Raw genomic sequence first — 12,591 nt, 5'->3', positions numbered from 1 at the left:
TTCAACTAATGGTTTAGATACACTACAGGTCGGATCCAAAAATGATAAAACACGTGGGTTGTGGGTATTTTTATGCTTCAAACGTCGTCATTTTTCAACCAATAAAAAAGCCTTTAAAATCCTTTTTTTCTTCAAATTTCTTCTCCTCCTTTCTCTTTTTTCCATAACTTCTCTCTTTAGAAGCAAAAATCGATCACCAGTAACTTGCAAGTGGCACAAGAAACTAGGAAATGGCGTTGAAAACTTAAAATATTCATTGGAATATGAAAATTTTCTAGATTTTTCCTAAAAACTTTCAAAGAAAAAAAAAAAGGTAAGAGAAAACTAATTTAACTCTTCTAGATTCCTAGGCACTTAAATAGCATAATAAAAAATTTCAAAACCAAAATTTCCAAAAAAACCTTTATAAAAAACTTTTCTTCTTACTTTTCTCTTTTGAATTTTTTATTGCACTTTTTGTATCTGCTATTGTGCTTTTTTATGTTGATTGATCATTTTTTTTTCTTTTTTTTTTTTTACTTTCAACTTGTGTATTCATTGCCGTGTGTGATGTTGTGTATTTATAAGAGATGATCAAGCTTGATCAATATAACAATGAAATTCTTCAAACTTATCACTAAATAGATTTTATCTCAAAAAATACCTTTTCAATTTCTTCAAACCTTGGACAATTCTTGAAACCTTTCTTTTTTCTTTAAATTGGATTATCACTTTGGATAAAAACCTACTTCCTCAATTTCCTAACTAATCAACACCAACCTTTTTTTTTGCCAAACAATTTTCATCCACTTGGTTTTTTTAATTATCGCTTTCCATAAAAAAATAAACTAATCAGATAAACATTTAAAGATAAATGAAATTTCAGACAAAGTATAATAAAATTTAAAATTAGATAAAGAAAAAGAAAGAAAAAATGAATAGTTGATTAATTAAGATAAATAATATATATTTACATATGGATAAAAAATAAATAAAAATATAACATAAAAACAAAATAAATTATAAATAACTGGGCTTAGATTAGGTTTGAACTTAATTGATTTGGGCCTTTGGGCATGAAGCCTAATCGAGCCTAATAATTTAGATCATGGATTAAATGGGATGTTTACAGCTTTTTTGTGCAAGCTTTTCTACCAGCATACGGACTGAGCTCTTCGTTGTCATCCTCGAAGGTAGTTTAGATAAAAAATTTGCCAATGCATTTTTTGACCTTGATATTTTCTTGACCTTGGCCTTAGAGAAGGTGGTGAGGTGGGCCAGTGCTTTCTCTAGTACTTTATTCCCTTTTTTTTAGCTTAGAACTCATCGTTTATTTGGTTGACTACTAACTATGAATCACTGTATACAATGATGCTTTTTACATTCAGCTTAGTTGCCAATCTTAGGCGAACTATTAACACCTCATATTTAGCCTCATTATTTGAGAATCTGAATCTAAACTTAAAGGCATACTAGAATTGTAAGTTTTTTGGGTTGATCAGGATTAGTTTGGCCCTACTTTTATAACTAATAGCTAGCCCATTAACAAAAGGTTTTCACATTTCTTTTTCTCTTACTTTTTTACCCTTTTTTGGTTGCTCGTAAGCCTGAGTTAAAGTTCATTCCATAACAAAATCTACTAGGACTTAGGATTTCATAGTTGACTTAAGCAGCATGTTCAGGTCATATTCATTAAGTTTTACTGCCTATTTGATTAGTCTTTCTGACAATATAGGTTTTTGTAAGACCTATCTGAGAGGATGGTTGGTCGGTTATTAATTGGATTGTATAGGCTTGGAAATATATTCTAAGTTTTTTGGCCAATGTGATTATTGTGTAGGCTAGTTTTTCAATCTTGACGTAGTTTATTTCTAATCTTGTCAACACTTTGCTTACAAAATATATTAGTTTTTACCTTTGTTTTTCTTTTCAGCCTAGCACTGAACTGATAGCCTGGTCAGTTGTAGCCAAATACAAATATAATATCTCATCATGTCTTAGCTTAGAGAGAATAAAAGAGAAGGAAAAAAACTCTTTAAGCTCTGCAAATGTTTTTTGACATTGGGGGGTCCATAAGAAGTTAGAGATATTTTTGAAGATTTTGAAAAATGATAAGCAACACTTTGCTATCTGGATATAAAACTACTTAAAGTGGCTATCCTCCATATTAATCTTTGCACCTTTTTCATTGAAGTCGGTGCTTTCAATTTTGGGATGGCCTGCACCTTTTTTGGGTTTACCTCTATGCCTCTTTTATTAATAATGTGATTGAGAAACTTGCCCGATGTAACCTTAAAAGTATATTTGCTTGAATTAAGTCTTATTTTGTATTTTTTTTACGGTGTTAAAGGTTTCTTCCAAGTCTTTTAGGTGCTCGATCATGCTTTTGCTTTTCACAATCTTGTCATTTACATACACCTTCATATTTTGACTGATCTAATTTTTTAAGACCTTATTAGCCAAGCTCTGATAGGTTGTTTCTATATTCTTTAAGCCAAAGGGTATAACTTTGTAGTAATATAAGCCCTTTTAAGTAATAAAGGCTATTTTTTTCTCATCTTCTTTGAACATTTTAATTTGATTATAACACGAGTAGGAGTCTATGAAACTGAGTAAAAAGTGCTTTGTACTTTCATCAACAAGCTAGTCTATACTGAATAGAGGAAAATTGTATTTTCAGTAGGCTTTGTTGAGGTCAGTGAAATCAATAGACATTCTCTATTTTTTGCTAAGCTTCTCTACCATGACCATATTGGCTATCCAAATAGGGTAATATACTTCCCTAATGAAGCTTGCTTGTAGCAATTTTTTGACCTTTTCCTTAATGGCTTTTTATCTTTTTAGAGTGAGTGTTTTCTTCGTTTGCCAAACTAGCTTTATATCAGAGTTGGTGTGTAACCTATGGGCCATTACCTTAGGGTCAATCTCTAGCATGTCAGATGGTGTTCAAGTGAATAGGTTGGCATTATTTCTTAAAAGTTGAATTAACTATTCTTTATGGTCGAGTTTAGCCCCGATTTGCTTTTTTTTTTTTAAGTTTTTCTTCCATAATAGTATAGTGATGAGGTCTTCTATCGATTCAAGTTGATTTTTATCTATCTTAAGTCTTTGATAAACTATTTTTTTCTACTCAACTGTGTTGGGACTTTTCCTGTGATGATAGATCTCAACATGATAGTTAGTTCATTGTTAATGAAATGAAGTGTAATAGAGATATAGAGTTGAACAAAATATATTTTTTCATTTCAATTTTTCTTAGGCTAGCTTAATAGCTTAGTCTTATTGACATGTATGTATGCCGACTTAAAAACTCAGTCCCTATAAGATTTATTCAAATTTGCAAAAAATATTTGGTTTATACAAGTATGGAGCTTAAGAGCTTAAAACGATTTAAGAGTACATTTCTTTCAAGTCTGTTTTTGTTGTTGTTATTGCTTCCCCTTACTTTTTTGTTTCTTTTATACTTCTTTTTTGACTTCAACCTTTATGGCTTTCTTTTCCTTTTTCATTTACTTATTCCTAGTCGAGTTTTCAGTCTAATTCCCAGTCCTACCCTTTATTGTCATAACATAACATTACTGTGTTACGAACTAGTCTCCCCTAACTTCTCTAACCTCGTAGTGTGTTGGGAACTTTACCTTCAGGTGGGGAGCTGAGCTTATGAGCCGTATAACAGACTAACTTGGTCTGCTCAATATCATATTATAAGCTGATGGGATGTTTACAATCATAAATTTTATGATTGAGATGACTGTTTTTGGTTTTTTACCTAAAAAGATTGGTATCTTGATGGTTCCTTTGACTTACATCTATTCATTCCCAAATCCAATCAATGTAATGGTGATTAGTTGCAACTTGTCTTCCTTGATTCCTATATTTTTCATCATAGCATACTATCAGACATTGGTTGAGCTCCCATTATCGAACAAAATCCTTTTAACCACATAGTTATATACCACTATGGTGATTATTACAACGTCATCATGAGGATGCTGGATTCCCTCTAAGTCTTCTACACTGAAGCAAATCAATTCATCTTTCTAGTCTTTTTTTTGGTCGAAGAGCCAATTACTATAACCAAGCCTTGATCAAATTTTTGTTTGGTTGAGGTAGAGCTCCCCCCAGTAATAACATTAATTATGCTTGCAATAGGTCAGTTATATACTTTTTGGCCCTTGTTTTCCTCTTGTTCATTCCTCTGATTCTTGTCACCCCTATTGCCTTTTTTCTCAATGCTTTAAGTTATTTCTTGTCCCTTTTCTTTGATCCCCCTATTTGTATTCTCTTCTGCCTTGACTTTGTCTTATTTGATGCATAAATTTGCCCAGCCAACCTCTCATAATTAGACTTTCTATCTCATTCTTTAGATTAACATAGTCTTTTGTATTATGGTCGATGTCTCTATGAAAATCACGTCTCTTGGTTGGGTCTCTTTTTTTATTCTATCTCAGTGGCTTTGGCCATCTAAGCTTTGGATCTCTTTCTATTTACATCAAAATCTTCTTTCAGAAGGTCAGTGTAGTGTAGTTTCTTTCTCTACTCGAGCACCTAGCCTTATGTCATTTCCCTCTTATGGGAGAATTGTAAAATTTCTTGCTTTTTTTTTTACCAAAGAGAGAGGATATGCCTTTCTCACCTTGATTGTTTCTCATGGTGGCTTTAACATTAATGTATTTTTCAACCACAAGTAGGATGTCAATTAGCATCTTTGGTGGCTTTGGAGACAAGGTAAGCTTTGATGGTCTTTTTTTCACTGAGTCCACTAGTCAGGGTGGCTACAATAACCATTTGCTCTAGGTATTTTCTTGTAGAGTTTTCATGTTAAAACGTAAGACGTAGTCTTTTGAAGACTTGTTCCTGCCTTAATGTATTGACATCAAGCTTAGGGTTATTTTTTAAATTCTTCTGCTATGGATGAAACAAAAGAGGAATGAGTGGTTGAGCTTTTTAAATGTTGTGATCGATTTCAGCTTGAGGCTATAGTATCAGGTTAAAGCTATATCTTTGAGGGTTGTGGCCAATCCTTTACACATCAACACTCATCTATACCCTTCACAGTCATGTTAGTTCTATAGAGTTCCAAATGATCCAAAGGATCAGATTTATTATCATATGTTTCCAAGGTCGACATTTTGAATCCCTTTGAAGGCATTGTTTTGTTAATCTCTTTAGTAAAGGGCAAGGTCTCCAAAAATTTCAATTCATCCTCAAAAGTAATAGCCTTCCCCTTTAATTCTTTTTCCATAGCCTGAATTCTAGTCTCTAGGTCTTTGTTTGGTTAGGGTTCTATGTCGATTTGTTTGGATTTTAGAGTTATAGCATGGGTGGAGTTATGGCTAGGGTTATGGCGATAAGTGGCTGGGGTGGCATGTTCCTTTTTTTTGGAGGCTAAGGAGGCCTTAACTTTTTGATAACTTGATTGTCTTTTTATGTGTTATCTACTAAGGGTGACCAAGTCAGGTACTTTTAAGGCTTGTGGCGGTGTTATACTTTAGACCAATTGTTTTAAGGCTTGAATTTGTTTAGCAAAAACTTGGAATTGCTCCATTGTTGGTCCTATTTGTATTGGTGCAGGTTGATTAGTGCATTGGCTATTATGGGTTGCCGCCCTAGTTGGGACAAAAATCTCTCTTTTGTCATTGGCTCTTTTCTTGGGTGGCATGGTGTTTAGCTCAACTGAAGAATAAATTGGCCTTGCTTGGGGCACCAAATGTTAATGCCGAGCTTTGTGCTAAGGATCAAAATCCTAAAATCACAAAGAAAAAAAAGAAAGAGAGTAGTTAATAGCAAAGGCAAAAAGTGTTCCCTGCATTTATACTTCGATGTTCAAAAGAAGTCAGAAAGAGATGAAAATAAAAGATGTAAGAATATAATAGAAATTAAATAATAGTGCCTAGATATCTTTATTTATAAGTGAAATATGAAGGGTCTGTGAAGCAAAATAGTGACATAGGTAAGCTAACGTAGCACTGTTTATACATGTAAAGCCAACCTAAAAGTCAAAAATCTTTTTGATTGTTTGTTGATAGTCTCTAATAAAGGAAATAAACAATATGCTCTTTAGATCTAAAAATACTCCTAATAACTTTATTTTTAAATAACTAAATTTCATTTATCTAAAAAGCAAAGAGATGGCTCATGACAGCTTTAAATTAATTTTTCCAATCAATTGATTAAAATTAATATAGCTTTAAATTTAATTTTCCAATCAAATGATTATAATGAATATTTAATCTTTATATATGTATTTATTCTTTAGAATTATTTACTAGTTTTCAACTTCACTTTTGCTGTTGTAAAGTTTTTATTGAGCTTTACTGAGGTCAGAAGTCCTTTAGACATGACAAGAGGTGTCCAAAACTCAATCGGGTCAAAAAAAGAAGATGAGCTCTTTAAAATGGTAAAAGGGTTAACATGCTGAAAGAAGAAAAAAAACAATTGTCAAAAGGACAATTAAATTCCTGTAACTCGGACGAGTCACTCATATTTGACTCATATGGCTTGCATGGGAATAAGTCTACTATCATGAGTGAAAGTAGCAATGGTGAGTTGAGTTCATGACCTAAGTTAGAATTGTCCCAAAGTTTGGAAATGACTCAGAACTATTGGGGAACGAGGTAGGTTTTCTAAAATTAAATCACTATGGTAAAAGAAAGAATCGAATTTGGGTAATTTTACATAAATTGCTTTGTGTTTATTAAATTCAACCAGCCTTTTAATAAGCTTATAAGATAACTAACACAAGTAAAAAACTTAACTAACTAGAGCATATGAAGCATAAAAATAGACCAGTTAAAGATAATGGGAAAAATGGAGAAATAGTGACTGAATATTAGAAATCACCCAGCCACTTACAATAACTAACTACCAACTATATCCTAAGAACTAGGATGTTGAGCCCAGACATGAACTAAATTTTGGATTACTCTTCAACACTCCCCTTGATTCAAAATCATATACTCCAAGACGTAATCTAAAATAGAAAATTTTATCTTTTGAAAGCACTTTGGTATGAAGATCTGCTAGTTGCTCATTCATTCCATAATGCTTCATTTTGATTATGCTATCTGTAACTAAGTCATTAATAAATGAAATCGAATATCGATGTACTTTGTTCTTCCATGAAATGTCAAATTTTTTGTCATAGCAATTGTTGACTTGTTGTCACAAAAAAGTTTAGATGCTCTATCTTAAACTTGACAAAAATCTGTGATAAGTCTTTTAATCCAAATTGCTTGACAAGTTGCTAAGGTTATCACTACATACTCAACTTCTAAAGATGATAAAACTATTATAGCTTATTTCTTTGAACTTTATGTGATGGTACCTGATTCAAGAGTGAAAAGACTTGCCGAAGTGCTCTTTCTATCATCCAACGAACTTACCTAATCACTATCTGTGAATCCATATAATCTGACATTTGTAATTTGCTAATGCCAAATCCTAAAATCACTAATTCCAACAATATAGTGTAAGACTCTTTTTGCCATTCCAAGATGATGTTTTGTAGGACTTTTGCATAAACCTAGAGATTACACCAATAAAAAGTGCAATATCTTGTCTAGTATGGGTTGGATAAATCAAACATATTACTAAGCTTCTAAAAGTCTTTGCATCAGCCTTTTCTAAATGTTTTTTAGGTTTTAACTTTTCATTCACATTCATGGGTGTGGTAGTTGGATTGCAATTGACTAAATTAAATCTTCTGAGTAGATCCATTAGATATTTCCTTTTATGAAATGAAAATTCCATCCAAAAAATTAATGTAACAAACCAATGATTGACATTTCAAATTCTTTCATCATGTTAGATTTAAATTCAGTAACAAAAGAATCACATTAGCCTATATAAATAATATTATTAACATAAAGATAAACAATTATAATATCATCTCTTTCTTGCTTCTTCACATAAAAAGTAAGTTCATTCTCACTCATTATGAAGCCATTATGACAAAAACAACTATCAATCAAACTATACATGCCCATAGTGCTTGCTTTAGCCTATAAAGTGCATTTTTTAGCTTGTACACGTTTGTCTCTTTACCTTTGATCACGAACCCTTCAGGTTGACTGACATTCACCTATTTTTTTGAGTCTTCATTTAAAAAGGCAGACTTGACATCAAATTGATAAATAGACCAATGAAGTTGTGCACCAAGGCTAAAATAGTTATCACAGTTGCAAATTGAGTAACCAAAGAAAAAAATTTCTTCAAAATCAATACCTTGTTGCTGCGAATATCCTTTCATCTTGTGTTTCTATATGATTCCATCAGCATGGTACTTCATTTTGAACAACCATTTGAGGCCAATTACGTTTTTGCCTTTAGGTAGATCTACCATTTCCCATGCTTCATTCTTTTGGATTACCATCATCTCTTATTACATTGCATTCTATCATTCTTCTTGGTTTGTTGCATTTTCAAAAGTTGTAGGATCTGAAACAAGGAGAGCAAATTAGCCAGTTTCATAAATATCCTTCAAAGATCTAAATTTTTTTAAAAGTGCTTTATTTTATAATTTTTCCAAGGAAGGTGAACTACTATGTTGTGAGGTTGGATGTGAGGACTGTGATGAAAAAGTTGATGAATAAAAGTTGACTGGAGAGTTCATGGAGGTTGATTCAACACCTTCATTTGCTGCATTCTCACTTGGATTCTCATTTTCACTTAGATTTAGAATTTGAGTTATCTTGTTTATGCCATTTCACTCCCAACTTGTATCTTTATCAAATATCACATTTTTGCTAATAATCACCTTGCCACTAAAAGGATTATATGGATGATATGTTTTAGATTAAGTGCAATATCCCAGAAAATGTATTTTTTAGATTTCTCTTCAAGTTTGTGACAAACCTAAAAATTGACCAAGGCATATGCAGCACAATAAAAATTCCTCAAGTGACTTACCATCAACTTTTTACCTTTCCAAGCTTTATAAGGTGACTAATTGAAGACCACTTTTGTAAGAGAAAGATGCAGCAAGTAAATAGCATTTGCCATAACTTCAACCTAAAAATGATTTGGTAATTTGCTCGCTTACAACAAGCTTTTAGCCATTTCCATAATGGTACGATTCTTTCTTTCAACTATACCGTTTTGCTCTGGACTATAGGGTGTAGTCAATTCTCTATGAATGCCATTTTTCTCACAAAAAGGTTAAACTCATTAGATAAAATTCTCCTCTTCGATTAGTGCAAAGAGTCTTTATGAAAGCTCCACTTTGCTTTTTCATAAGAACCTTAAATTTTCTGAAACTCTCAAAAGTCTCTGACTTGTTAGTTAGAAGATAAACCCAACTCATTTGACTATAATCATTAGTAAAGAGAAAAAAATACTTACTCCCACCAAGTGATGTAGTTCTCATAGGCCCAAATAGATCGGTATGTATAAATTCAATGCATTCAGAGGCTTTCCACGATGTCCACTAGGAAATGACTTTCTTGTTTGTTTTTCATAAATACAACCTTTACATAAATCAAGAGATCTAATTTGAGGCAATCCAAGAACTATACATTTCTTACTTAGTAATTGCAAGCCTTTGATATTGAGATGTCCATATCACAGATGCCATAATTTTGATTCATCTTTTTTGCTAACAATAATAGCTTGCTTTTCCATATTAAAAATTTTAAGTTGAAACATCTTATTTTCTGTCATATGCACATTCACCATAGGTTGCCCAAATTTATCTTTAATCACACATACTCCATTTTCAAACATAATTGCATATCTAGCAGCCATAAGTTGTCTAATACTCAATAAACTATGTGCCAAATTAGGAACAAAGAAGATATTGAAAAGTAATTTTATTTTACCATTGCTTGCCTCCATTGCGACGGTACCTTTACCTTTAACTTGCATCTATTTGTTATCCCCAAGTTTGACTTGTAACTTTTGTAACTCATTAAGTTCCTTAAACAGTGATCTATTAAGGGTCATATGGTTTGAGCACCCACTATCCATAAACCAAACATCATTTGGAACTTCATTAGTAGGAAAATGGGCCGTGAATAACTTGATTTCTTTACTTTCTTCCTCTACATAGCTCACTTAGTTCTAACAATTTGCCTTTACATGCCTAAATTTTTTGCAATTGTAACATTGAAATGTGTTCTTATTCCTTTTTTGCTTACCAGCAGATTGCCTTTCTTGTCTATCAAAATAGCCTCTTTCTCTACCTCTGTCATATACTCTTCCACAAAAGCCTTTTTTGCCACATCCTTTGCCAACAAACACTTCCTTTCTAGTTTTTGCCCCTTTCACTTGAAATGCCTTTTCATCAATCTTCTTTTGTGATCTATTCAATCTTGCTTTATGAGCTTGCAAAGAATCCATTAGTTCATCAAAAGAAAAAATATATAGATCTTTAAACTCTTTTATTGCAATAACTATCTGATCAAACTTTAAAGTTAGGCTTCATAAAACTTTGGAAATAATAGTCTCGTCAGTAATCTTATCATCATAAGATCTTAATTGAGTAACAATAAAAATTACTTTAGAAAGAAAATCTTGCACTGCTTCCTTACTTGTTATCATCAAAGTTTCAAACTCATGCTTGAGAGTTTGGAATTTTATAGCAATAACCTTTAAAGAGCCCTGAAACTCTTTCTACAAGGTTTCCCAAGCTTTCTTTGAAGTGTTAGCTACTACAATCTTAAAGAAAAGTATCTCATGAACTATTTGCTTAATGATAAATAATGTTTTGAAATCTTTCTTTTTGTTGTCCTTCAGGCATCATTCATCGTTATCATTTTCATCGTATCCAGTCTTTAAAAATTTCAAAGATTTTGAGATTTGAAGAAAGTCTTCATCTTAATACTCCAAAAGTCATAATATTTTTCATCAATCATAGGAATGAGAGGTTGAGCTGCATTTAAACTACTATTAACTACTATCGTTGACAATTCAACGGATACAAAAAATAGGTAAGGATCTTAAAACTCTAATACCAAGAATTTGTTTAGGTAGGATGTAGATTTTTTGAAATTAAATCACCAAGGCAAAAAAAAGAATCAATTTTAGGTAATTGCAAATAAATTACCCTGTATTTATTAAATTCAACCAGCCTTTTAATAGACTCACAGTATAATTAACATGAGTAAACAGTTTAACTAACTAGAGAATGTAAATCATAAAAATAAAATAGTTAATAGATAATGGAAAAAAATGAAGAAATAGTGGTTGAATATTAGGAATCACCTAACTACGTTAATAACTAATTACCCATTATATCCTAAAAATCATTATATTGAGCCCAAATGTAAATTAAATTTTGGATCACTCTTCAACAAGAGCCACATGGTGAACCTGTTTTTATGGAAAAAAAGACGCACTACAGAAAAATAGGTCATTAGCGACTTTTTTTTTTTTTTACATTTAGCAATATTTATAATGATTAATGGCATTTGCCAAAAACGCCATTAAAAATGTGGGCTATATTTGCGTCAGAGAAAATAACGACGTTTTAGAAAAAAATATCACTAAATTTAGTGACGTTTTTTTATACAAACGCCGCTAATTTGTGTAATTTAGAGGCATTTTTTTATACAAATGTCACTAATTCTTAAATTTAGCAACATCGGTCTTTATAAATGCTGCTAAATTTAGTGACATTTTAAAATATAAACATCGCTAATTTCTAAAGTTAGCAGCATTTTTCCATACAAATGCCTCTAAATTATAATTTTTATTTTTTATTTTTTTCAATGTTTATTACTATAATTAAATAAAAAGGTGTTGAAATAAATAAAAATGAATTGAAATTCATAAATTGAATATTATAAATATTTAAATATCTAAATACATAAAAAGGATAATATATTTTACATTTAATAAATTCTTCAATTTCACTCTCTAGTTTCAAAAACAGGTATTGTAGTCTGAGCTATACATCCTAAAGACTATAGTACAGTTGGCAAATGTATCTTTGCATTGCATACTTGGCTTGTTTTCGACTACTTTTTAAACAAAGCCTCTCCAATATAAGATCAATTAAACTGCAAGCAATGATTAGGAAGATGATAAAAATATCAATGAAGAACCAAATCCAACAACTCGGGCATTCTAGAGTGGCACCTTGATGACACTAGAAGTTGTTCTCGAATGGTACCACTAGCCTTAGCCAAAGCATGCAAAATGCCTTCTTTTATTATTTCATTGTCATCATTCAGAAAATTAACTAGTTCTTCCTTAGCTTTACCTAGCAACAATGAATTAAAATGCTTAAGAATTTGGAAAGCCACTAAAAGACATTTAAAAACATAACTTGAATCTGTTTCTAAAAGGAAAAAAAACAACTTCATAGACCTATTATTGGAGACATTAACTTTGCAAACTCTTAATAGCATTGTAATTGAAACATAGAAAAGAAGACCCTCATAAAAGCAAAACCATACATACATGCACAAATTCATTTGCTCACATCTAGGAAAACAAGTTTCATAGAAAGACAAATTATTACTCAATTATATTCAGCCAAGATTAAGTGTATTGGGTATTAAATTACCAAATGAGTCATTATTGAAGATACTTGTATGATAAAAGCTACAACTTATCCATAATATTATCTCATCTCCACTGTGACCATTTTTTCAAATCTTAAGAATTACA

The 12,591-nt window shown here is 31.5% G+C and overlaps 1 pseudogene; it reads right to left on the bottom strand.

The window, feature by feature from the left end:
* The window catches only part of LOC111302516 (G-type lectin S-receptor-like serine/threonine-protein kinase SD2-5 pseudogene), a 42,312-nt pseudogene extending 31,995 nt beyond the window's left edge, over positions 1-10,317 (bottom strand).
* Between the last annotated feature and the right edge of the window lie 2,274 nt (positions 10,318-12,591).

The sequence above is a fragment of the Durio zibethinus genome, chromosome 13, assembly GCF_047325235.1.
Source record: "Durio zibethinus cultivar Kanyao isolate XHJ-2024 chromosome 13, ASM4732523v1, whole genome shotgun sequence".
Lineage (NCBI taxonomy): Eukaryota > Viridiplantae > Streptophyta > Magnoliopsida > Malvales > Malvaceae > Durio > Durio zibethinus.
Note: the sequence above shows the minus strand (reverse complement) of the source record. Positions and strands in the feature narration are given on the sequence as shown.